Source organism: Acomys minous (assembly GCF_964271855.1).
Source record: "Acomys minous genome assembly, chromosome: 16".
Lineage (NCBI taxonomy): Eukaryota > Metazoa > Chordata > Mammalia > Rodentia > Muridae > Acomys > Acomys minous.
This window is the reverse complement of record NC_140498.1, coordinates 15,354,027-15,381,813: the sequence shown is the minus strand read 5'-3', so window position 1 is coordinate 15,381,813 and position 27,787 is coordinate 15,354,027. Positions and strand designations below refer to the sequence as shown.

The 27,787-nt window shown below is 44.0% G+C and overlaps 2 long non-coding RNA genes across 2 annotated transcripts in view; one reads left to right on the top strand and one right to left on the bottom strand.

Moving 5' to 3' along the window:
• Window positions 1-27,787, top strand: part of LOC311585708 — a 148,806-nt gene that overhangs the window by 118,311 nt on the left and 2,708 nt on the right. The window lies entirely within an intron of this gene.
• On the bottom strand, window positions 21,727-22,986 carry LOC311585709. Its single transcript, XR_014775315.1, has 2 exons — window positions 22,876-22,986; window positions 21,727-21,901 (listed from the first exon to the last, which is right to left on the bottom strand). It is a non-coding gene; the product is annotated as an uncharacterized lncRNA (long non-coding RNA).

The window sequence follows — 27,787 nt, the reverse complement described above, 5'->3', positions numbered from 1 at the left end:
TGCAGGAGCAGGTGATGATGGAGATGGAGTCACTAAATGGGGAAACAGACTCGGGAGACCAGCATCGAGTGCAGATCTACTTTTATTGCACAGTAGCAGGCATTTTTATACAGCTTTTGGACCAATGGGGAATTGACATGAGCTTTGGGGTAGCTAACCACCCCACCGTCACTATGGGGAAGGGCCAGACCTGCCAGCACCTGAGGGAACTTCCAGGCCCATTCTGAGGCCCTACCAGTTTTCTGGGATCCTCCTCTGGTGCCACACAGTATGCTGGTGGACGTGGGCACTCATGCTATTGAGTGGTATGGAAGCCTTCCTCACTGTCCACTGGGACACACCCTGGGGCTGCAGCACCCTCAAGGTTCCCGCCTTGAGTTCCTGTCTTGGCCTCCATTAATGGTGGATTGTAAATGGTGAGATGAAATAAACTCTTACCTCCTAAAGTTAGTGTTGGTCAGTGTAGTAACAGACACCAAACTAGCACAGTAGGGAATATACATCTTCAGGAGTGAGAGATCACCAGGTCCCACTGCATCTGCAGTCAGGTAGCGGGAGAATGAACACTAGTGTTTCTCTCTCTCTCTCTCTCTCTCTCTCTCTCTCTCTCTCTCTCTCTCTCTCTCTCTGTCTCCAGCCCAGAACCTACCTGTAGGTTGGCGACATTAACATCCAGGGGGATTCTTCCTCCTTCATCTCTACCTATCTGGAAAGCCCTCAACAGACATGTGTAAAGGTGTGACTCATAGGGATTTCAAGTCCAGCCAACTTGACAACGAAGATGAATCACCACTGGAAAGCTCTAGGTTTGAATGTTTGGTTTCCAGAATTGATGAACTAATGTACACACCTACCATCAATGATTGAGTCTTCTTTTTCCTCTAGATCCCAGGCAGCACTTGCATCTGTTGTGTGCTAGCTTTTTTCCATCTTTGCTGGAATGAGGTGGAGTCTCCTTGTGAGTTCTTAACATGTCCTTAGTGACAAGTCGTGATGGAACATTTTTCTTTCTTCATGTATTGGTTGGCCATTCATATGTGTGTTCCAGGCCTCCTCTGGATCTATATCTATATCTACCTCTGTATATATATATATATATATATATATATATATATATATATATATATATATATATATATATATATGTGTGTGTGTGTGTGTGTGTGTGTGTGTGTGTGTATGGGTAATTATATCTATATCTATCTATCTATATATCCTTGGTCCACCTTCAAGGGATGGTGCCACCTACAGTTGTACAGATGTCCTCTCCCTCTCACCACATCAATCATCAATCAAGACAATGTCCCATAAAACACCCACAAGCCAATCTGATCCAGGTCATGTTTCAGTTGAGGTTACCTCCGTTGACCCTGGGCTGTGTGCTGTTGACAGCTGAAGCTAACTCAGACAGGAACTTTTCTAAAAACTCCATGTCTCCTCCAGTTCCTGCTTTCTAACTGATTAGTTGTTTCATCCATTTTGAACTTATTTTTTGTAGGTGGTGAGAGATGGGGGAGGTTTCTTCTATATGTGGGTGTCCACTTTCCCCACCCCTGTCCTTTTCCCAGTGTGTTTCCTTACCACACCCGTCATATGGCAGCAGGTTGCACGTGTCGCTGCCTTCTAGGCTCTGTCCTCTTGCCTGTTGGCCCATGTATCTTTCCTGGCAATTCCATGCCATCTTGACCACTACAGTTTTATATTATGAAACCAGACAGTCAAATGCTTTCTGCTTTGTTCTTTGGGCTCCAGATTTAGCAATTATATAGTTGTGTATATCTTTTAGAATTCCTTTTCCTCTACTTCTATGAGTCGTTTTGATAGGATTGCCTTGAACCTAAAGATGGAAAGCTGTTCCTGGGCATATCTTAGCTTCAAACTTAGTTTTGGTTGTCACTTGTTTGTTTTGATGCAGGATCTTGAAGTGTAGGGCTCCCCTCTTTCCTCAGCCTGGGATTAAGGCACATGCTACCCAGCTCAGCTTCATTTCCTTTTCCTAATACCTCATGCCAACTACCTTTGTCTCAGACTATTGACCTTGGGGATGTCCTCTTAAGTGAAAGACCTGATAAGTGTTTTTGTGTATTTTCTTTTTTGGCTATAAGCTGTTTGTGATTCATTTGTGGATTTTTAAAAAATATACTTTGAGACATAGTTCCTCAGAAGATCCTTGGTTTACAAATACCAAGGGCTATTCTAGGGCTGAGAATATGCCCCAGTTAATTTCATCTTTTGATAAAATAATCTTTTAAAATGGAATATATGATTATATGCTTATGATTAATTTCTCATAATTAAAAAGGAACAAATCATGAATTTTATGCAAAAGTGTCTAAAATATGTTGAAGTTTATGGTATTTTAAACATAAGTTATAGGAGTAAAAACTTTGTAACGTATTTCATTCAGTAAGCATATAAGTACTTGATGGGTATGGCCTGCTATTGGGTCACTTCCCACTAGCAGGGTTGTCTTGCCTGGCCTCAGTGGAAGAGGATGAGCTCAGTCCTGATGAGACCTGAAGTGCTGGGGTAACTTGATACAGGAGTTGGGGGAGCTTCCTTTTCTGAGAAGTAGGGGAGGGGGGAATGGGGAAGAGGGAGTAGGACCAGGAGGAAAGGAGGGAGGGGGCTTCGGTGGGAATGTAAAGTGAACCAATAAATAAACTTAGTAAAACAAGAGAAAAAGGAACTTGATATAGGCATTGCAATAAAACTAAGTTTAACTCAGTAGTCACTCTGATGACCACAGGTATAATGTTATTAAAATACTAGTGAATTATGGAATATGTAAAACTGATAATATAACCATGGTCATTTTTCCATGAATGGAAGTTACTTTACATTTTATTGTACTTTATATATTAATTTTTTTATTTAAAGATACTGCAAATGAAAATATTTATACAGTGAAATTACTCAGGCCAAAAGACTGTACATCCCCCCTTTTTATTAAGCATAGATTTTTTTTTTCATGCACTATAATCTGAATACAATTTCCCCTGCTTTTACTCCTCCCATCTGGATCTACTCCCTTTCTGTCTCTCATTTGAAAAGAGCAGGCTTTAATGAGAAAACAACAAAACATAACAAAATAAATATAATAATAAGAAAAACCACTGTGGTGGTTTGAAAAGGTTTGGCACCCATAGATTCATGTGCTTGAATGCTTGGCCCATAAGGAACGGCACTATTAGGAGGTGTGGCCTTGAAGGAGGAAGTGCGTCACTATGGGGGTGGGCTTTGAGGTCTCCTGTGCTCAAGCTCTGCCCAGTGTGGAGTTCCAGCCTCCTCTTGGCTGCCTTTGGATAAAGACGTAGAACTCTCGGTTCCTCCACCACCATGTCTGTTGCACGCTGCCACGCTTCCTGATATTGTGATAATGGAAAAAGCCTCCGAAACTGTAATCCAGCCCCATTAAATATTTGCCTTTATGAGATTTGCCTTGGCCACGATGTCTCTTCACAGCAATGGAAACCCAAACTATGACAACCCTCATGTCGCAGTTGGACAAGACAAGCTAACTGGAAAATAAAAGAGCCCCAAAAGAAGGCAGAAGAATCAGAGACCCACTTGTTTATATATACACCAGTCCTATAAAAGTACTAAACTGAAGCATGTATTAAATATGCAGAGGACCTGGTGCAGACTCGTGCAGGCCCTGGGATTACTGCTTCAGTCTCTGTGAGTTCATATGACACCTGCTCAGTTTCTTTAGAATTTTGTTCTCCTGGTCTCCTCTGTTCCCTCTATATCCCCCACTCCTTCTGCCTCCTTTTCTGTGGGGTTCCCTGAGCTCTGAGGGGAAAAATTTCGTGAAGACATCTTGTTTAGAGCTGTGTTTTCCAAGCTCTGGCATGCTCTCTTTCTCTCTCTCTCTCTCTCTCTCTCTCTCTCTCTCTCTCTCTCTCTCTCTCTCTCTGCATAATGTCTGGCTGTGGATTTCTACTTCTGTTTCTTTTTGCTGCATCAGGAAGCCTTTTTGATGATGGCCAAATAATGTACTGACCTGTGAGTATAGCAGAATATCATTAGAAGTCACTTTATTGTTACTTAAAAAAAATGCCAGTAGTATTTGGTTTTTACCCTAGATCTCTGGGCTATATAGTCTCTGGTTCTTAGTCACTCAAGCAGTGTCAAATTTGAGTGCCATCTCAGAGTGGGCTCTAAGTCAAATAACACACTGGCTGGTTACTCCCACAAGGTTTGTACCACCATGGTCCTAGAATATTTTGTAGGCACTTCAGACTGTACAAGTTAATGAACTCCTAAACAGAATGTCTATTTGGGACCCTCATTTGTATGTGTGCTTGTGTGTGTGTGTGTGTGTGTGTGTGTGTGTGTGTGTGTGTGTGTGTGTCTAGGTCAAAGGACAACTGTCAGGAGTTGGTTTTCTTCTGTGAGGTGGGTTTCAGCCATCACATTCAGGTTGTTAGCCTTGGTGGCAAGTGCCTTTACCCAGGGGTCCATCTCCTCAGTTTTGCAAGTTACATTTAAGAGTCATGCATTTCCCTCCATCAATGGAAAGAAAGAAAAAACACAGAAAATTATCTGCACAGATGCCGCAAGAAACGATAAATTTAGACACCCATGATATAACACATGTTTTCAAATTATAAGTGAACTTTCTTAATATGACTTAATAAAATCTACAAAAGAGTCAAACCAACCCTTAGCAGACATCCGGCAGCCTTTTCCACACCTGGGACTGAAGCTCCGCAAATGTCCTCTGGTGCTGTCTTCTCCACATTAGCTGCTGAGGTTTTCAGCCACTGCATGAGAAAGGAGAAGACATACATAGCAGGTGTAAGGTGCCAACACTGGAAGAGACGAAAGGTTAGACTTACAGGGAGTGCCCTTATATGTGGTCTTTACATACATAAATTAAAGGGAATTTTAGAGGAGGGTTAAAACAGGGATTCAGAAGGCTATTGCGAATCCTATTTTGAACAAATGTCCATATACTAATATAATTTGATAAACATCAAGGAAGAGCGAGAGATTCAGCAAGCAGTTGTGGCACAAGCAGGAGGAAAGGCCTCAGTGGAGAGGATGTTGCCTTTACTATCATCGCCAGAGTCCAGGCAGTAGAGAGCAGAGGGAGGTAACTTAGGGGAAGCAGAGATGATCCAGGCTTTCCTTCAGCCCTTAATCTAGCACCTCTGGTGTAATAGGTAACACTGGGTAGGTCTGACTGTTACCAGGCTAAGTCCTGCAATCAGAGGTTCTAGGTCAGCCTCAGGGTGGTACCTGTTTTGCGCCTGTCTCTATATTTGTGTGCCATTCTCCAGCAGACTTCAGATCTAGGGGTGCTTCCCACTAGGGAGAAAGAAAATAATTCATATTCTAGTCTTAAAACTTGGCTTTCTGGATGAGGTCTGTCACACTGAAATCTAGAGCTGAGAATGGCTCCATGATCCTGCATCTTCTTTCTCATATTTAGAAGCTTGAAAAATTGATGGAGCAGGGAGATGGCTCAGAAGTCATGAGCACTTGCTGCTCCTACAGAAGAGCAAAGTTTGGTTCCCAACACCCACACTGGGTAGGTCACAGTCATCTATAACTCCAGACTCAGAGGATGCAGTGACCTCTTCTGGCCTCCACAGGCTCCTGCACACACATGCATACACTCAGCCCCTAAATTACTAAATCTTAAGGAGAAAGCAAACCTGAAAGTAGAGTGCTGGTTACTATGGGTTGCAAAGCATGCTATGGAGTTGAGTAGGGAAGGTTGGAGTATGGGTGGCTGTGTGATCAGTGTTCAGTTTATGAATGTGTGAGCAGATATTAATCAATTTTTTATTCAACCCACAGAGAAAGAAAGAGATCTCTGAAAACAATAAAGTGTCACAATATATAACCAATTTTCATTTATATCTGTTAAAAAAACTACACAATGTGTTATCACCTCACATCTATTAGGATGGATATTAACAAAAAATAGATGGAATTAGTGAGGATAGGAAAAAAAAGAAAGAAAACACCCATACAATATTGATGGGGATGTAAATTAACCTGAGAATTATCAATAACAGAATGAAATTTATGAAAAGTAAATTTAAGATACAATTACTGTAAGACCCAGCAGTTTCACCACTGGGAACAGACTCAAAGGAAACGAAATTGATTATCTTAAAGAGAAGTGTGCATCTTCACATATTTCGTAGTGTTGTTTACAAGCAAGGATTGGAAGCTAGCATGGAGTATCTGGAGGATGGATGGGTGAAGAACAAGTGGTGCCTAGAACATGGCTGAACAGCGTGTTCATAAGTCCCCACTCCAGGGAAGCAGAGCAGCACCGGGCATTTGAGGAGAAGGACTTGTCGGGGGACAACTGGAAATGAGCAGAGGAGCGATGGAAACTCTAAACCTCATGGCAAATTTGGAAGAGCTCTCTGGGAAAAGAAGAAAAGCAGATGGCCACTTCAACCAGGCTCCCTGGAGAGGTGTGTGACATCAAGATAACCAAAGCTAAAAGGACATCCTCAAAAGATAGGACCAAAAGAGACCTTTACCTTAGCACACTAAAATGAAAATGTTGAAAGGTACTACACACACACACACACACACACACACACACACACACACACACACACAGGAGAGAGCAGGGGAGGGTAGGGGTGGGGGGGGAGGAGAGACTGAAAACAATTAAGTGTCAAACTATATGTAAGGAGATATTCTTAGAAAAATTTTCAGAAGTAACAAAGCATCAAATATAAAGAAAAATGTTAACCATTACTACTATACCCAACAGAAGTGTCTTTCAGAAATAAATAGTAACTAAAAGAATTCCTTTATAGGTGGAAACTGAGGTACTTTGTTACCAACTAGCCCTATTTAAAAAATACATAAAGTGACTAGAAAGATGTCTTGGTGGTTAAGAGCATTGGCTACCTTTGCAGAGGACCCAGGTTTAGTTCCCAGCACCCACATGGCAGCTTACAACCATCTTGGACTCCAATGCCCTCTTCTAATCTCCACCGGCACTAGCCACACATGCAACACACACACACACACACACACACACACACACACACACACACACACACGCACACGCACACACACACACACACACACACACACGCGCGCGCGCGCGCGCGCGCACACACGCCCATACATACACACATACACACACACACACACACACACACACACACACACACACACATATAGGCAAAATGGTCACACACATAAAATGAAGTAAAAAAATTAAATAAAAAAGACACACAAAGGGAGCTCTCCACTACAAAGGAAAGGATGGCAGACACCCACAATAATGAAAATAAATCTACTTTACTCACCAGATCAGTAATATGAGAAAAGAAGGAGAATCAAACCTTGGCCTGGCCAAAACTCACCAAGTTTCAAAAATAGTGACGTGGTTGGAAATGAAAAATAAAATAAAGTATTAAAGCAGGAGCCAATGAACCAAGTGGCAGCAAAGTTAGATATGTAATAATGAATAAATGTAAATGACTTAAATTCTCCAAAAAAATACAGAGTATTTAAATGGATAGTAAATATGACCCACTTGTCTGAGGAAAATTCACTTTACTTGTAAAGATGTACATGGACTGAAAGATTTATCATGCTGATGGAAGCAGAAAGTGAACAGGGGAGGTCCTTTCTATATAAGGGAGGAGAGTTCTAATAAAAGCACCTACAAAATACATAAAGATATATTGACAAAAGGACCACTTGGTGAAGATAAAACTGTTGATAACTGGTGATAACTGATGATAAAAGGACCTTGTGATGAAGATACAACCATTATCAACATATATGTGGAACTGAATAAATACACACAGCAGATAGTGTGAGGCCTAAAGAAAAGGGAGAATTTCACCATCCCATTTCTCACTATGGCCAACAACCCAGATGAGATGCTGCTGTTTGTTTCCTTTAGATTTACATATTGCTTCCTAGGGTGTGGTAGGCTCATACAACCAACCGAAGAAGCTTACAATGGCTACAGCATTCTTGCGTCTGCTCCCTGAAGTCATGTGAGCCCTAAGCAATTGTCAGGGAGAGAGGACACTTTATCATATCTCTCTGAAAGTTGTGCAGGGAGTGCCAGGGTTGCAGCCTTTCTGGAACCTTCCATGTGCAAAGAATGAGGCTTTAGATAGTTTATCTGTCATGCTTCTATAAGTAACCCTTCACACATGATCCTTTCACAGTAAGCATATTGGTACCCCTGCCAAAGCTACCTTCCTCACTGTGGTGTGGGTTGGGGTGTGCCCTGTGCTAGTGGCTGTTGTGTGTCCTCTGCTGTAGATGATGAGACACGCAAACAAAGCTGAGCCATCTGAGAGTGGAGCACCTTTGGTGGGGGGGCCTCAGAGTGGTTACATTTCTTGTTTTTTTTTCCTTTTTGTTCAATTATGTATTTAATCACTTTACAGTCTTATTGAAGCTCCTTTCCTCCTCTTCTCCTAGTACTACTTTGGAGAGGCCCTCCAATGGGTACCAATCCATCCTGGCACATCAGATCAAAGTAGGATTAAGTGCATCCTCTCCCACTGAGGCCAGACAAGTCAACCCAGCTATGGGAAAGGGATCCAAAGGCAGGCAACAGAATCAGAAACAGCCTTACTCTAATTGTTGGGGAATCCATGTAAAGAAGAAGCTACTACATATGTGTAGGGGGCCTAGGTCCAGCCCATGCATACTCTTTGGTTGGTGGTTCAATCTCTGTGAGCCCACATGGGCCCAGATTAGTTTACTCTGTAGGTCTTCTTGTGGTATCCTGGACTCCTCTGGCCCCCTCAGTTCTTCCTCCCACTCTTTCACAAGACTCCCTGAGATCCATATATTGTTTGGCTGTGGGTCTCTGCATCTGTTTCCATCCGCTGATGGATGAAGCTGGCCCCAGGAGGACCAGGCAGGCCAGGCTCACTTCTTAATGAGGTGTTATGCCTCCTTTGATGGATGGGGGCGGCCACTTGAGTATGATGATGCCTCCAAACAGCTGGTGCATCAGAGAAGCTACCGCAGTTCTTGACAGTAGTGGGGAGGGGCAGCGCAATGAGCTGGCTGTGACAACAGTTGTGTGGCCTTGGCTCTGGCTGATGTGCTGAGCCTCATCTGTCTGTTCAGAGAGCTTGCCCACTTAGGGGAGTCATTACAATAGGAAAAGTCACATGGGCGCCACCATCATCTGCACGCCTGCCGATCTGGCAGGAACAGTAGAACAAAGGGAGAGTGAGACTTCAGTGTGGGCTTTCTGATTCTCACAGATGGCAGGATTCAAGAGGAATAGTGCAAATTAGGTCTGTGCTAAAGGGTTCTTCCTGGCATCAACAAGCTTAGAACCTAGGGGAGAAGAAGAGGGTGAGTCGGAAGTCATGGGGAAATCCAGGATTTGGCATGTAGCTGGGGGTCTTCATAGTGGCCAATATAGGCAAGTATGCTATTCAGAGGAAACTGCTTCCAAAATGCCTGAGTTTGGAAAGACTTTATTATGAAAGGTCCTCTCCCAGCCTGGGTCATGAAGCCATGCAATCGGGGATGATGGGACTCATCTGAGTGCTACAGGGGTGGAGAAACTGAGTCAAACAACTCCTTGAGACAAGGCTGCCAAGACAGTATGAGGGAAATCAGCACCTGACAGACTGGCTCATTTGAGCTGTATGGGACACATGGGCATCACCAGCTAAAGTCTCCATGAATACCAGCGACTGTAAGACAACAGAGCAAGGAAAGTATCACTGAGGGGTCTGGGCATAAAATAGGTGATTTGATGCTCAGTTGATGAAGGCAGATAGACCGTTTGCTAAGGGTTAACAAAGTAGATAAGGCACTGGAGAGATCTCTTGGTGGTTGAGAGCACTTACTGCTTTTGCAGCGGATCAGAGAAACAGATTCTGTTCCCAGAACTCACATCATGTTGTTCACTACTGTCTGTAACATCTCTGAGGACATCTAAAGCCACAGGCGCGCGCGCGCGCGCACACACACACACACACACACACACACACACATATGCAAATAAAACTTAAAGAAAACTATAGCTCAGCAGAAACCTCAGGACTGGTGTGGGCGTTTGCTGGCTTTGCTAGACCCTGCAATGGGGTATGATCTTTGCAAAGCAGCAGGGGAGCTGGTGGTTCGGAGTGACTGGGTTTGAATGAAGAAACAGAAAGCAGGTGAAGGCCTGTCCTGGTCACTCAGAAGCAAATATATGCAGATCTGTGATGAGTTGAGGTTCGTAAAGAAAACAGTGACAGAAAGGTAAATTCTGGAAGACTTAAAATTTAAAGTCTGTGCAGAAGTTCACCCAAGGTGCATGAGTGATGCAGTGATAGAGGTAACAATGACTCACCTGTCCTGGGTGGGTAATTATCTCTCCAGAATATGCCATGGAGATTTTCTACCTGCAAAAAAATAGGCTGGGGGTACAAACTGTTCACTCAGCCCAGGGCCCTTGCAGTGGCCATGCATAGCTGATAGTGACCGTGGTACCAATGCCAAGCTTGTCAGACCCTCAGGAGCCAGCTTGAGCAATGGGAGCAACAGATGAAGCTGGCCTTTGATCCCAGCATCAGTGTGTAGTCCTGGCAGGCCTATGCAAGCCTACGATTGGTAGATGCAATGCCTCCAAAGCAGAGTCCCAGGATGAGGGACTAAGCCGTGCAGGCCGTCCATCTGATGTACCCATCATTGCAGTCTTCATGAAAGAGTTGATAGGCATGAGGAGATCAATTGGGACCATGTCAGATGCTAATTATTATGTTTAATTATCCCCTTGGCTGCTGAATCCTAAGACAAACTGCCACCTGCTTGGAGTGGACAGAAGTGGACTTTCAGAGATCCTGCACACACACACACACACACACACACACACACACACACACACACACTATAAACAAATGTCATTATACATTACTAACTCCTGAGTGTCTTACAAATTTTGGGAAATGTCTGAAAGGAAAGTTAACTCAGCAGTGGGTGAACCCAGACAAAGCCCTGCACAGGAGGAAAAGGCGCTTTGGTCACCCTAAGGTTGTTAGATCTTGTGGGTGTCATCTGACTCTCTGCTTGAGTCCCTGCCTTGACTTTGCCCAAAATAATGGACTGTAACTTGGAAATGCAAGCTTAAATAAGCCTCTCTTTTCACCAGTTGCCTTTAATCAGGGTACTTTATGACAGCAACAGAGATGAAGTCACAACACAGCTCATGGAACAGGCACCATTGCTAAGACCATTCAATGATGAGGAAGTGGACTCAGGGAGTCCAGGTCAGTTCTCTGAGGTCAGGTTATAGTACTGAGGAGGTGGAGCCCACATTCGCTGAATTCCCTCTCTCTGCTCTATGAGATTGAAGAAGTGGCAGAGGGTTGGGCTTGCTGAACCAGGGCACAGCAATGGACTCCAAAGGCAAAGGGGGCATGGGGGCAACTCAGAGGTAGAAACCTCGGGGGCCCAGTCATTCTCTGAGCATGTGTATGGAAGGAGAAGAGAAGGCCAAAGGTGAATTTCAAGCTTTCTTGTTCTGATCTCTTTTGGGTAAAGGGTAAAGACACTGGCCAGGAGGAGGGCTGGGTGGTTGGGCAGTCATTTGGAGCAGGCTCTGCAGCTCAGTTACAGGCAGTCAGAGAAATTTGGTCTTTCCATTTCCCTCTTCCGCTGATGGTTTATATGTTTTGTTGTTTCCTTGTCTTTTTGTTTGTTTGGGTTTTTTTGAGACACAGTTTCTCTGTGTAGCCTTGGCTGTCCTACACTTGCTTTGTAGACCAGGCTGGCCTCGAACTCACTGAGATCCACCTGTCTCTGCCTCCCAAGGGCTGGTATTAAAGGCGTGCACCACCATGGCCTGCTGTTTCCTTGACTTTTTAAAGGCACTTTTACTTTATGTGTATGAGTGTTTGCATGGATGTATGTTTTTCTCACCTTAAGTTATTGCTTTGAGAATTTTATACGATATATTTTGATCATGTTCACCTCGCCTCCAACTCCTCCAAGCTCCATGCTACTTTATTTACCCAACAAACCTTGTGTGTTTATTCTTTCTTTTTTTTCCTCAAGCCATTAAGTACAATTTATGTTGCCTATATGCTTGTAGGTCTGTGGCCATACACTGGAGTATGGTTGACTTCCCAGAGGGCAAAGCCTTAAAGAAAACTGACTCTCCTTTCCTAGAAGTGTCAATTGCCAGTAGCTCTTTAATTCGGTGCCCACCTCATCTCTCTGCCCAGGGATTTGGTTTGCCTTGAGCTTGTGCAGGCCTTGTACATGCTATCACAACTATTACGAGTTCATATGTGTAACTGGCTCATGGTGTTCAGAAAACATTGTTTGTAGTTACCCAACCACTTCCGGTTCTTATACTTTTTTCTGTCCTCTCCCCCTGCAATGATTTCTGAGCCTTGGGAGGAGGTGGTGTGATACAGATGCTCCATTTGGAGCTGAACCTTCCAAAGTTTCTTATTCTCTTCCCTTTGGCCAGTTGTAGGTCACTGTGTTAATCTCCATCTGCAGCAAAGCAGGGATGCTCTGAGGAAGCTTGGGAGATGCACAGGTCTGTGAGTGTAATGATAAGCCATTAGGAGTCAGCTTAACGCTATGCTCCTTTATCAGAGTAATAGTCATAAGTTCTCCCCTGGGGACTATGGCTGACTAGCCATAGGTTCTTGGCCTTCATAATGGTGCCAGATATGGGTTTCAACTTTTGGAGTGGGCCTTAAATCCAGGTAGAAACTCCTGTTCATTCCAGCTGGAAGGGGACCATTTGAAGAGTGGTCAATGTCCTTAGCCATCAGGGAGATGCTAATTAAAACTGCTTTGAGATATCTTATCTTACCTTAGCCAGAATGGTAAATATTTTTTAGAGGCCACAAATGCTGGTATTGGTGTGGGGGGAAAAGGAAACACTTTGCTGATGAAGGTGCAAACTGGTATAGCCACTATGGAAATCAATGTGGGAGTTCCTCAAAAAGCTACACATTAATATACCACAGACCACTTGAGACTATACACAAAGGATTACATACCCTACTAGAGAGAGAACTACTTATCTGTGTACATTACTACACTACTTACAATAGTCAGGAAATGGAACAGCCCAGATGTCCATCCCTTGGCCTTGGCTTGTAAAATCACCACCTCATGATGTCCAGGGAGGAAGTTCCTGGTAGATTTCAATCTTTGAAAAGAAAATCATCTAACTGCTAACTGACACAGCGAAGAGAGACATGCTTCCTGAACTGTAATCTGCTGCTGAGTAGGAGGCCCACACTGGTAACACCAGCTCTCCAGAAGTAGAGGCGAGATGACCAGAAGCTCAAAGTCACCCTGAGCTATAGACTGATTCAAAGCTATCTCATCTTGGTGTTGGTCTTAAGACCCTTGCTCCCACCATTTCAAATACACCAGAAATACGCTAATATTTTTGAGGGGAGGGGGCTCATATTCTTTTTTTTTTCCCTTTTTCTTCCTACTTCTAAATTTGATAACAAGAAGATGACTAATTGATATAGGAAGAACAAAATACTGGCCCTCTGTGTTACAGGGAATAGCTATTCAGTCAATGATTCCTACATGACCGTATCAAGCATTGGACTACGAGGAGGTGAGGCAAAAGTTGACAGGCAAAGGAGATCGATAAGCACAGGGTGTGAGGAGAGACACTGGTAGTGTGGCATGACTTATAGGTTACTATGGACGTATTCTCCTGGCTGCAGGAAGCCTGAGAGGTTCCTGCCCAGTGAATGGCGAGTGCATTTTGGGGATGATTATTCTATTTAACAGTCATTTAGGGGATATAGTAAAAGCTGGTTGTCATATTTTGTCTCATGTCCCCATGGGATTTTCTTCTTGGGGTTCATATAAACACACATGACTGTTGTATTTAGGAAGGCGGGAAGAGAAAGCAGTGGTCCAGATGTCCAAAAGTGAATTATTCTAATATAGCAGTTGTGTTCGCATGTCACAAGCACTATCCCCACCATTCCAGTGAATCGAAAACTAGCTTTAAAAATAGCCTTATGACTCAGTCCAGGGCCTAAATCTGTGTAGGGTTAGCCATCTCTCATCAAAGTAAGACAGAGCCTGGGCATTAAGTAGACTAACTGGGACCATGGAGGTGAAATGTGAGGGTTTGGTAATAGGCTTAAGCTGAAATCCTAAAGATGAATTAGGTGGGTGGGCTATGGTAGGTAATGGAGCTTGCTGCCAAGACTGACAAACAACCTGAGTGCAATTCCCAGGACCCACGTGATAAAAGGAGAGAATGGACTTCAAGGTGTCCTCTTGCTTCTACACACACACACACACACACACACACACACACACACACACACACACACATTAAACAAAAAAAGTTAAAACTGTTTCAAATGGACTGGCTGTAGAAGCAGCCATGCTGGAAGGATTTGCCCTGTGCTGATGTACTGTGACCTCTGAAAGATGACGTCCCAAGCTTTCCCAGGGCTTCACAGACTGGTGTTTGCCTGAACCAGGCCTCTGGAAGACCCCTTTCAGGCTCTGTCAATATCTCTTGCTACATGCACATCTGGTCCCAAAGAAGATAGAATTTGAAATGACAGGGTTTCTGTGGGAGTCTGTGGTTCTATTTACTTTGGACTAGGCAATGCTTTTTTTTTTTTTTTTTTTATCAAAGCAGGGTCTGAAAAATTCTTCTGGTACTTGGGGCTTTCTTTTCTATCATGTTATTTTTTTTTTAATTTTACTCCTATGTAACTTTGTGATAAAATCTATGAAGCACTGACTCATTATTATTTTTTCTTATACTAGCTGTCACACAATGATGTAATGGTTATGTGGGAGAATATGTCTTTACATAAGTGTTCTAGAAACTGAGGCATGAAAAGTTACAATGACTATGACTCCCAGTGTTCCAGGCTGCAACCATTTATTTTTAATGTGAAATAGATCTATTATTGCTTCACAGCTTGCCAAGTAAAAAAACTATCACTTCCATGGAGATTATCTTGTTGACTCTTGGCTTTTCCAAATGCACTTAGGATTAAATATAAAACTCTTAAAATATCCACAGGGCCATGCATGATCTGGAACCAGCCCAGATCTTCAGTCTCCTGTGTCTTCTCAGGTCAGGTAACTTCAGGCTTTTCAGCTCTTCAACAGCTCTGGCCTTCATCTCCTCAGTATCTCTTGTGCATGGCAGACATCCAGTTTTAGCCAGCATCACTCTATCCCATCCATCCTCTCCACTCTCTGGTTCTTGCACACACTCCCAATCAGCTTTTGCTTGGTTATGTCAGAGACAAAGCAATCTCAACCTTCAGTGGGGGTGGCAGTACTGATCAGTCTCTCCATCCTGAGTGGAGTATCACAGAAGCCTTGTAAAGATCCTGGGGCACGGATTCCTCCACTCCCTACCCCTTGCATCTTTAAGACAAGCTAATGCCTCCCAACTTCTTATCTTCAAGGCCTACCCACTCCACTTACATTTTAACCTAAGCCCCTTTAGAACAATCAGTGCTGTGACCCAACCCTAGTTGAGCTTGGGCCCCATTCTGAATCCGCCTCTCTTTTCAGTGTCCTCCCACAGTGGTTGTCTGAAGAAAACCCACTCTGCGGGTGACTTGGCGTTCTTTCTTTCCTATAGGTTCCTACCCCCCTCCCTTGTAGCCACCTAGTTTCCTTTCTTCAGGTCTCATCCAGAACACTATTTCACAGAGAAGCCTTTTCCAGTAAAAGTAATAAAGAGTATTGCTCTTAGGAACTAATCATAGGTAGAAGTAGTACATTTGTATTAACATCCGAATCTGAAGCCCAGATACATGTCTGAGTGAATAGGTGCCTTGAGGAAGCTTCCTGAATTATTTTTCTTATATATAAGATGAGTAAATGAACTATAACTTCCTCATGAGGCTGTCCAAAAGATAATAGCAATTTATATAAAGGGTCCAGGTAGTACTTGCATATATTCCACTCTTAGTAAATAACAGCTCTTAGTTAGTATAACCCCTTGAACATTGTCACAGACTTATATGTGTCTCTCTACTATTTTTGGTTCTGAGCTTAGCCTTCAATGGCTGAGCCATCTCTCTAGCCCTTATGTGTGTCTTTCAAACACTTGCCTCTCTGTGTTGAGAGGATATGTGCGTGCGCGCATGCATGTATGTGTTGCATAGTGTGTGCATGTAGGTGAGTGTGTGACCATCCCTATGAGGATCACAAGACAGCTTTGATGTGATGTTCCCCGCCCCTTGTTTTCTCAGACAAGGTCTCTCATTGGCCTTGAACTTAGCTAGTAGAGTATTCTGTTTGGCCAGTGAGCTCAGGCCTCCACTTACCTTCACCTCCCCTGCACTGGGATTATAAGTGTGTCCTACAACATCTTACTTAATATGGGTCCCAGGGGAACAAACTTAGATCCTCAAACATGCAACACCAGCATTTTGCCAAACAAGGCCCTGGGGTCTTAGATACCATAATGAATCTCTCTTCTGATACTGACAACAGCCATGTAGGCTCTGCCTGGCTGTTTCTTTGGAAGAATTCAGTGTATTACAAGCTACTTCTCAATTCACAGAGATTTCCTATAGGCCACAGGCCTCCATGTTCTTGTAAATTCCACCTTTTTTCCATCTAACTTATTTCCAAGTGGCAATTATTTCTGCCTTGGGGGACGGCTTCCTAACAGTTCAAGTACACTATTTCTGGGGCCAGTCTCCTAGGCCTCATGCCCCAGGATTTCATCACAGCGTGTTGCACTGAATTCAGTGATGAGTGTGCGTAAGTTCTGAGTGTGTGATTAGAGGTGTTGTGTAGTATAGCCCAACCCTCAGAGCGAAACAGCAACCATCTGCATCATATTAGCTGCATTTGCTTGCAAGAACCACTATAGTAGCCCTGTGCGCTGTTGACTTTCCTTTGGAGCAGTGTGGAGTAGGGAGAGTCATTGCATCCCCACCTGCTAGTCCAGCCAGGTCTTTGTATGCAGTGCTGACCAAATTCCAGATGGTCTTGGGGTCTTCAGGAGGTACTAGAATATACAGGTTAGGGAAGCTGAGAGGAGTTTCCAGCTAAGCATCCATGGGGAAGCCATCATCTGTGCTGAGTGCAAACCTTCCAGAATGGTTGCTTTAGGGTCAGCCATTCTCCTACCCATAACTCCTCACCCAATTGCTGTGAGTTGTGAACTGTTCTGGAATCAAAGCTTGGCTTTTTCATTGGGACCTTATGCATGGCAACAGAGGCTATATAACTGCAAAGATGACAAGAGAGTAGATACTGTAGGTAACAGACACGAAAGCCTGGACATCAACTCCAGTGGTTTGAGTAAGAATGGTCCCCATAGGTTCATATGGTTAAACGATTAAGGAGTTGGCACTATTTGAAAGGATTAGAATGTGTGGCCTTGTTGGAAAAGTGTGTCACTGGGGGTGGGCTTTGAGGTTTCAAAAGCCCAAGCTAGATCCAGTGGCTCTCTCTTGCTGCTGCCTATGGATCCAGATGTAGATTTTCAGCTATTATGTCTGCCTGTGTTCTGCCATGCTTCCCACCATGCTGCTAATGGACGAAACCTCTGAAACTATAACCAAACATCAATTAAATGCTCTCATTTATAAAACTTGCTGTGGTACTGATGTCTCTTCACAGCAATGGAACACTGACTAAGACATCAACATTGCCCAAGGTCTCATGCTCATCTGATAAAACTTCTGGCTTTTTATGTCTTGTTATGTCCTCATCTTTCTGAAGCAGTCCCGGAAGTCACTCAGTCCACTGCAGCTCACAAGGGGCCTGGGATGTGCAAGGCTCTTTTCTGGGTGTAGGAAGTGAAATCCTGTAGGGATGACAGTCACAACGTCTTCCAGTTTACACAGCAGAGGAGTGACTTACGGCCACAAAATTGAGTAGTGGGCTTCGAAAGTTAGTGGTTGTGATGTGCACTCATGCACTCATGTGCACGGTTCAGCTCTTCCCTCAGCTCTAGTGAGTGCGAGTGTGGCTGTTGCTGAAGCCACAGGAATGAGACAGGGAATGAGGAAGGAAAGCAAACTATCGAACTCAAGATGGTGAAAGTTGAAGATGTGTAAAGCTGAGGAACAGCCAGCAATGGGACCTGATGTGGACACAAGGATGTGGAGATGTGGGTGGCCAATGGTGGCCAAGTTCAGAGTCACAGACTGTAGAATTGTAGAAACACAAAGACCTTTTTATTTTGTTTTATTCTGTTTAGAGACAAGATCACATGCAGCCGATACTGGTCATGAATGCTCTGTGTAGCCAAGGATGACCTCGAACTCTTGATTCTCCTTCCTCCACTTCCCAAGAGCTGCGATTACAGATGTTCATCACCATACCCCATTTTCTGTAGTTCTGTGGATCAAACTCAGGGCCTTCTCCATGTAGGCACACATGCTACTAACTGAGCTACGTTCTCAACACACACATGATGGCTAGATTGACACAACCTAGAATCACCTGGAAAGAGAGCCTCAGTGAATAACTTTCTCTATTGTCTTAGCCTATGGGCATGTCTCACTTAATTAAAGTGGAAAAACCTCATCTGCTCTGCGTGCACCATTCCCTGGGCAGGGGTTCTCAACTATGTAAATGGAGAGATGGAGCTCATCACAGGCAAGCAAGTGAGCACACATGCACTCATTTCTCTCTCCTCTTGACTGTAGATGTTTTGGGATCAGCTGTTTGCAGTTCCTGCCTTGACTTGCTCACTGTGATGAACGTGGACCTACAAGCTGAAATACACCCTTTTTCCTCAAAGCTGCTTTAAAAAAAAATCAGAGTGTTTTATCAATGCAACAGAAATGAAGACAGAACACCACAAAAGCAAAATTTTATGTCCAAACTTAGTCTTCAGAAATTGGATGTCTCCTTGTGTTGGAGCTGAACAGCACATTGAGTCCTCAGAAGGATCTTGGAGGACCAGCTCTGTGACCTTTGTGCCTGACTTAAGTGTTATATCCATCCTTTCCTTTCCTAACCGTCTCTACTGCCTCACTAGGTCCCATTTCTTCTCATTGTTTCCCAGCAATTAGATAGTGTGTCAGGTCAAGACACTGTTCCTCAAATGATTCTCTCATGCTTATTAGAAACTTGCTAGGGTCAGCATGGAGTTCACAGTACAACAGCTCTAGCTAACTCAGAGAGGTTGGTCCCGCCCAAGGAGCCCCGGCTACCTCACTGAGCCTTTTGGCTCTTTCAGCAACACTGGTACACACAGGTTGCCAGTCAACTCCCTTGTAATAACAGCCAACTGCTCGCAAGCATCTGGGCTCTTAATGAAACTCCATCTCCTCCTTCCCTAGAGGGAGGGAAGAATTGTTGGTTTTCTCTTTCAATTATTTTTCCAGTCTATTAAATTGTCACAGCCTCTGTGTCTCTGTAAGAGGTGGGTGTCATCATAGCTCATCTCCGGGAGCCTGGGAACAGTGTTGCTATGAGGTGATGCTTTCTGAGTCTGTTTTCTCATCACCAGAAAGAAGCAGACACTGATGGAGATGTTCACATTCAGTGGGTGTCCGGGAGAGACTGATGGGACACGCAACAAACAGGAAGAGGATGTTTATGCCACTGGGTTATATTAAATATGCAACTTTAATCCACTAAGCTGTTTATCTTTTCATGCAGCTTGGTCCCTGAGATAATTACAGTCCTGAGCACTCCGTGCCATGTTTGAGGCAACGAGTGTGCAAGGATATGGAAATTTGTGTGTGGCTGGAAAACATAGGAAAGGATGGAGGATTAAGCCAAATTTAGGAAAAATGTTCAGTGGACAGTGAAGGCAGGAAGCAGATGAGATTTTCTTCTCCTTTATTAGTGAGTTTGTAAAGCCCTGTTCTGCCTAGTGCAGTCATAGTGGTTGACAGCCCTTCTTTTGTGTTAGGTACTATATGACTTACTGTTTGCTGTGATCAAATACCTGAAATCAGTAACCGGGGAGAGGGAGGCCTAATTTTGATTCACTGCATATGTGATGGTTAGCATTGACTGTTAACTCCATGGGATCTAGAACCCTCTGGCAGACAAGCCTCTAGCAATGCATGGGAGTGCGTTTCTAGGTTAAGGTGGGAGAAACCACTGTACATGTGCGCAGAGCCATCATCCATGGACTGAAGAGAAAGAAAACTGAACAGCGTCATTGTTTTCTGCTTCCCAACTCAGAAGGATGCAATGTGACCAGGTACCTCGTACTACTGATGCTGCCTTGACTTCCCATTGCCATGGGTGAATGTTGCCAACCTAACATGGTTGAGAATCACCTAGGAAACATATCTTGGGGCAAGTCTGAGAGGGACTTTCCAGAGTGAATTAATTGAGGGGGGAAGACCCATCCTAAATATGAGCTACGCCATTCCATGGGTCCCCATGCAGATTAAAAAAAGAAAAACAAACAAACAAAAAAAAAAGAAATTGAACCACGTACCAGAATTTCTCTCTCTGATTCCTGCCTGTGGATGTGATCAGCTGCCTTAAGCTCCTGCCTCCATGATTTCCCACCATGGTGGACTGTCACCTTGAATGGTCAGTCAAAATACACGCTTTCTTCCTTTAAGATTATCATGTCAAGTTTTGTTAGAGCAATGAAAGAAGTCTGCAATGCAGAGGGCACAGTCCTTCAAAATGGTTGGTTAATGACTTAAGGATATGAGATCAGGAGTAGAGAGAGGCCAGTGCTCACATCTTAGAAAACGAGGCAGGAGAGAGAGAGAGAGAGAGAGAGAGAGAGAGAGAGAGAGAGAGAGAGAGAGAGAGAGAGAATGCTGGTGCAGCTTACTTTTCCCCTTTCCTCTTTTCATTCAGTCAAGGAATTTATCCAATGGGATGGAGCTGCCAAAACCAGGATGGATCTTCTTACCTTAGGGCTCTAGCTAACCTCATCTTGCATTACTCTCACTGCCTCACCCAAAGGTGTGCGTCACTAATGCCCTAGATATTTTTAAACCCAAGCATCAGGCTAACAAACCCAAATTAACCGTCACAAGTATTGTACTAAGGAGTTTTCAAGCATCCTAGAGGTTCAGGGAAAGTAAATAACTTACCCCTAGAGAAATATGGAAGTCAGGTTAGAGCAGATATTTTAGCCTTTAGCTGAGATTTGTTTCCAAACTCCAGTGCCCACATCTCCACTCCTGGTGTGAGCCACAGGCACTACTATGGCAGATGAAGAGGTAGCGTTGTACGTGAGCATCTTCCTCTTACCTGACAAGCAGGCAGGCCTGGCACCACTCTCCATATCTTCAGAAGTAGTTAATTACTGTAATCTGTTAGCATTTCCCATCGGCATGCACAGGCGCGGGCTTTCTGCATCTGAGGAACCTGTTGTTATCACTAGCTCCTCAACTCCAGTTCCCCCCATGAACCTGCTTGTTAGGCTTCCATTCCACCCAGGGTATTGCTGTTGCAACAACAACCGCTTGCATGATGCATGAGGCAGCACCAGCCTCTGCTCCTTGGATGCTTTCCTTCCTTCAGCTACAAAACACAGCTTCTCTTCCCATCCTTTTTATTCTTACTGCCCTCTGGTCACGTACATCTCCTCAGGGTGTCAGATAAGGTTTATTTTGAGGGCCGCTCCTCTTCTGTCTTCACTGCTTCCTTGTGCTGCTGATACAACAGCAGGTACCATCAGCATGAAACCCACCCCGGCACCCATCTATCTGTCATGTTCGCTTGGACACCAAACAATATGTTGTAGGCTTAGATTTTTCAAATGCCTACTTTATCTAGGGGTCTTAAAGGCTTCTCCCTCCCTTCTAACCCACTGACCATAGATAGGAGAGAATGAGGTTTAATAGGGGCGAGGGATGTGAGCCTTTTTAGACATAGTGCCTTGGGCCAATTCCACTCTGCATTGTCAGGATATCAGAAGTCCAGTCCAATAGCCAACACCAAACAGCAACATGAATCAGCAGTGGCAGGACAGTCCAGCAGAAGCAGCAAAGCCCTGCTGACTCAGCATGAGTCAGCGGAAGTGGCTAGACTGAGCCAGGGTGCCAGGAGAAGTTTTCTGGAACATTTCTCTCTGCGAAGCAAAGACCAGTGAAGCGATGTAAACTGTTGCACTGCATAGCAATGCAAGAGCCTCATCTCACTGTCCCTGCAGTTCTATTTATATTCTTTCGAAACATCACGTGCCCTCTCAGGTGTCTGCTTTCAGCAAGACATCACATTCCCTCTCACAAGACATCATGTGCCCTCTCGAGGGTCTGTTCTCCACCAACAAAAGTCAAGAGACTGTCTTTAGTAGAGAAAAAACATTCCCATGTCCCATACTTGGGACCAAAACAAGCAAGCAAACAAACAAAAAACACACAAAAGAAACCAATACTTTCACTACAGTATGTCCTCTAATTCATCCATCAGGCTGACCTAGAGTGTTCTCCCCTTCTCAGTCAATCTTGCCTTTGTATAAGTAGCTATGTTCTGCAGATAGCAATTCCACTCTTCTAATTGGCTGAAACACACCACAGATTCATCTGTGTGTGTGCGTGTGTGTGTGTGTGTGTGTGTGTGTGTGTGTGTGTGAGAGAGAGAGAGAGAGAGAGAGAGAGAGAGAGAGAGAGAGAGAGATGTGTGCAGATTTTTATATGTGTGTGTCTTCATCTTTCTTTGTATGTATGTTTGTATTGTGCAAAGAAGTGCATGTGGTGTATGCATGCATATGTGTATGTATCTTTGCATGTGTATATGTGTTCACAACTTTGCACATATGTGTATGATGTGTGTGTGTGTGTGTGTGTGTGTGTGTGTGTGTGTGTGCAGGAAGACATCAGTCAACTTCAGGTTCTTCCCCTATCGTTCTCCATATTTTTTGAGACAAAGTCTCTCAGTGAACCTGGAGCTCACTCTCACTGATTTGTCTAGACTCTGCTGGCCAGCAAGCTTCAGGGAGCCATCTGTCTCCGACTTACCATCACTTACGTGTCTGATGCAGGCTTACCTTGCTTGGCTTATTGCTGTTGCCTGTCTGCTTCTATTGCCACCTTCGTCATCCTACTCTTGGTACCCAGCCAGAGCCACACACCAGATCTGCCCATCATCGGATATCACTGCCTCAGCTTAAAGCTTTTCCTTTGGCTGTCCATCCAATTCAGAAGGTGCAAGGTCCTTATAGAGAGGTCTGTAGGACCATAACTAATGTCACATGCCCCTCTAAATCTTTGACCTTATTTCTGAATGGCTGTGGCTTCAACACAGTTGCCTCTTTGCTGGGCTTCTTGGCTGTTGCCCCTGTGGGAACACTCTTTCCCTTCCAGGTGTTTCCACTTCACCCTTCAGACATTTCCTCCTGTGGCTTCTCTGTTGCGATTTATTAAAATGCCGGCCACCCCTGACATGCGCATCAGCTGCTCTTCCTTGTTCCATTTGTCCTCCTTCAAGTGACTTCATAATGTGTGTGGTGCGTTTCAGATGTGCGCCCCCTAATGGAATACAAACTCCTTGACAGCAATTGTGTCTGTTCCTTTACCACTTTGTAGCGGAGCACCAAGTGCCTGAGTGAACAAATGAATAAATCCAGGCAGTCATCACCTAGAGCAGAGTTCTCAACCTGTGGATCTCGGTCCCTTTGAGGATCAAAGAGGAACCCCTTTCACGGGGGTTCCATGTCAGATACCCTGCAATTCATATATTTACATTATGATTCATAATGGTAGTAAAATCACAGTTATAAAGTAGCAACAAATATAATTTTATGGTTGAGGGGTGGGGAGGGTGTCACCACAACCTGAGGAGCTGTAGTAAAGGGCCACAGCATTGGGGAGGTTGAGAATCACTGACCTAGATCAAGAGTAATGGGAGCAATGGTGCAGCCACAGGTGTGTCATTCAAGATGGTCGTAATGGGAGCAATGGTGCAGCCACAGGCGTGTCATTCAAGATGGTCCATGGCTGCCCTGGATTGAGACTGGAGCTACAGCTACTGATACCCCAACTGTAAGATGCACAGTCACATGCAGATGCAGCCGTGCTGTTTCAAGGCAAGAGCGTATTGGTGCAATTCATCAGTCATCCTAATAGCCTTTTAACTTCTGTCAGAAAGCCTACTAAATGCTAATATCTTAAATCTTTAATATTCTAAAGTGTATCTTCATCAATCATGGAAATAATCTGGGCATCCTAATTTTAAAATAAATGCCTTCAAGATTTAAGAGGGGAGAGTGTATTGCTTAGAACAGATGACTTGGGCAGAGAGTGGCTATGGAATTTACGGGCCCTTTCAATATGCTTCTAAAACATTTCTGCCTCAGTTTTCTTTTTTTTTTCTTTCTTTTTTCTCATTCATTTCTGAGCAGCAGAAATACAGTGACTTGGCTAAGAGAGTCAATATAAGGTTTGATAAGTGGCTACACTCAGAGAACTCAGATCTTGGTCTGTCATGGTTGACAACCAAATGATCAAAACACCAATATAATAATGCTCACACATGGGTATGTGTGTATGTAAAAGACACTGACCTCTGGTATTCTCCCTTTGGTACATCCATGGTATTATTTTAGACAGTCTCCCTGTCCCTTTCCCTGGCCTGGAACTCACCAAGTAGGGTAGGCAGGGTGGAGCCTGAGCCTTAAGGAGCCTCCTGTCTCTGCCTCCTTAATGCTAGGTTTACAATCATTTTCCACAATGCTCTGCATTTTCCACACAGGTTCTGGGAATTGAATTCAGGGGCTCATGTTTTCACAGCTTGAGCTTTACTGCCTGAGCCATCTCCTTGTCAACATTTCTTTCTTTCTTTTTTTTAAACAAAAGAGTTCAAAGAGATATCATATAGCTACAAAAACCCTTCTGTTTTGAAATAAAATAACATAACTGTCTAGTTGGCCCTGTGTAATGCATCCTCTAAAAGGAGACAGTGTCTACATCACAAAATTCCCACACATATGTTGTTTTACACCAGTAATAATCACAAACCATGTACCAAATATCATATGCGATTCTAAGCATCTTGTATATATTTGAGAACTTACAAAATGTGCTGGGGAGAGGGCTCAGTTGGTAAAGGGCTTGCTGCACAAGCATGAGGCTCTGCCCCATGTCCAATATAGCTGGTTCCGTGTATGCCCATAACCTCAGAACTTTTGGAGGAGTACAGAGACAGGAGGATTCTGAGAGCTTGCTGGCCAGCCTTTGTCAGCTACTGGTGAGCTCCAGGTTCAGTGAGAGATCCAGTCACAGAAAATAGGCAGAAAAGCAACCGGGAAAGACATCTGACAATAACATCTGGCTTCTACAGGCACCCAAACACACAAACACAACACAACACAATACACACACACACACACACACACACACACACACACACACACACACACACACATCCACACCATAAACCTACTGAGTGCTGCAGCAGCATGCCCACATATGGACAAGTGCTTTTCACAGAGACCCCTGCAGTATAAGGAGCAAGGACTTTGCTTCGCCAGGAATACACTTGGCTGAAAGCAGACAGGACAGATCACAAATGAGATGCACCATCCTCAGGCACTCAGATGCACGCTCCGGACTCAAGTGCAATAATGGTCAAGGGTAATTATCGCATTGCCGTTTTCTCTCGTAAAATGGTCTTAATAATTTCTCCCTTAGTATAGCACCGAAATTTGAAAATGATTTAATTGTTGGAGTGATTACAAGGTGAAGGCTGAAATTATACCACTCTTCCTACGACAAGCATTTTAACCAGTGGCAGAAAGTGTTGGGTTGCTGCTGGGAGGTTGAGATTCATGCTTAATAGAATTGAATTTATGATATTAAGCCCTTTCCACAGAATAATTACAGGTATTTAATTAATAGTTGTGCTGATTGCTGTAGAACTTACAAGCAGATCAAAGCATTTTATCCATTTGTGAACTGTCTTCCTGATCTGGTTATACGCAAGAGAAACCACTTCTCAATTAGAATAGCACTGGTTGGGCACTGCAAGACCACATGGTAAGATTTATAAAAGTGAAATCATACAGTCAGGGCTACCCTTGGCTCTCCAGAAGCATGACTTTTAACTGAGGCCATTTGGTCCAGCATGTAGAAATTTAATTGGTACATGTACTGGTGGTAAGGCTATTTCAGAGAAAGAAGCACTTTAGTACGTGTACCAAACCACATCCCATCAGTAGGAGTTGATGCCAAAGACCAGGGTACTGGCTCCATCATCACAGGGCAGGTTACACACTGATGAAAGAAATGCATCATCTGGCCCCTGTTTTCAGCAACAGAAACACCTGAGCTCTGGTTATGTTTGTGGCCCTGGGAAACCATCACAATCCCCTCTTCCTCCTCCCTCACATTAACTATTAACTGCAAGACCCCACAGTAGGACCTTGTGACAATCCATACCTTTCTGGACACCAATACCTACATGACTTTGAATCCAGCTGTTGCTAACTCTACTCCTTCTCCCAAATCCACATAATCCTGAAGCAACCCATCTGTGCCCTATAGATTTTTTTTTGCTACAAATTCTCAATATCTACAAGACCCTCAGGAAGAACATCAACTCCATCACCTAATAGAATCTGGGTTCTACCCTGAAGTCAGTAAGTCCTTGGCACTCTCTCATAGCATCCTTCCTTACCCTTCCTTCTCTTCTTAGGAGTGTCTTCTGCCTCACAGTCTTCCTTATGATGTCTAGGCCCTTTGTTGCCAAACAGCCCATCTGAATCATGTGTTATAATATACATTGGCCTACCTTCCTCTAATGTCAGATGGCTTCTGCCAGCCTCTCCTCCTTAGGGATTTTAATTCACTCTCTTTCCTATTTAATTTTTTTTTCTGAAATAGTAAGTCAAAATGCACTGTGGGAAAATTTTCAACATGTTGGCTTTTATCTTAAATATTTATTATATTTATTTAGTGTGAGTGTGTGCATGTATGTGTGTGTGTGTGTGCATGTGTGCATGTGTGTGTGTCCTAGTTCGCTTCAGATGTCAACTTGACAGTCTACAGTCTTCTGAGGGAGTCTCAATAGAGGTATTTTCCAGCTCATATTGGCCTGTGGGCATGTTTGTGGTGCACTGTCCTGATTGCTAATTGAATAGAAGAGTCCAGCCCTACTGTGGGCAGTATCACCCCCAGGCAAGTGATCCTGGGTTGTGTAAGAAAGCCGGCTGAGCATTAGCTACTGAATCAAGCAAGGAGTGAGCCAGTGAGCAATGTTCCTCCAGGGTTTCAGCTTCAGTCAGTTTCTGTTTGAGTTCTTTTTTTTTTTTTTTTTTTTTATTATTAATTTATTCTTGTTACATCTCAATGGTTATCCCGTCCCTTGTATCCTCCCATTCTTCCCTCCCTCCCATTTTCCCCTTATTCCCCTCCCCTATGACAGTTCCTGAGGGGGATTACCTCCCCCTCTATATGATCATAGGGTATCAAGTCTCTTCTTGGTAACCTGCTGTCCTTCCTCTGAGTGCCATCGGGTCTCCCCATCCAGGGGACATGGTCAGAGGTGTGGCACCAGAGTGTGTGAGAACGTAATATCCCACTCTCCACTTTACTGTGGAGAGTGTTCTGTCCATTGTCTAGATCTGGGTAGGGGTTTAAGGTTTACCGCCTGTATTGTCCTTGTCTGGTGCCTAGTTTGAGTGGGACCCCTGTGCCCAAATCTGCCTATCATAATGTTCTACTTGTAGGCTCCTAGGACCCTCTGGGTCCTTCTACTTTGCCTTTCTCTCATGAATCTCACATCTAGAGTCCCACTAGAATGTCCTCTCCTCTGTCTCTGTTTCCTGGTAAGTGAAGGCTTTCGTGGGACATGCCCGTTGGGCTAATATGCAGATATAAGTGAGTATATACCATTTGAGTCTTTCTGCTTCTGAGTTAACTCACTCATTATGATCATTTCTAGC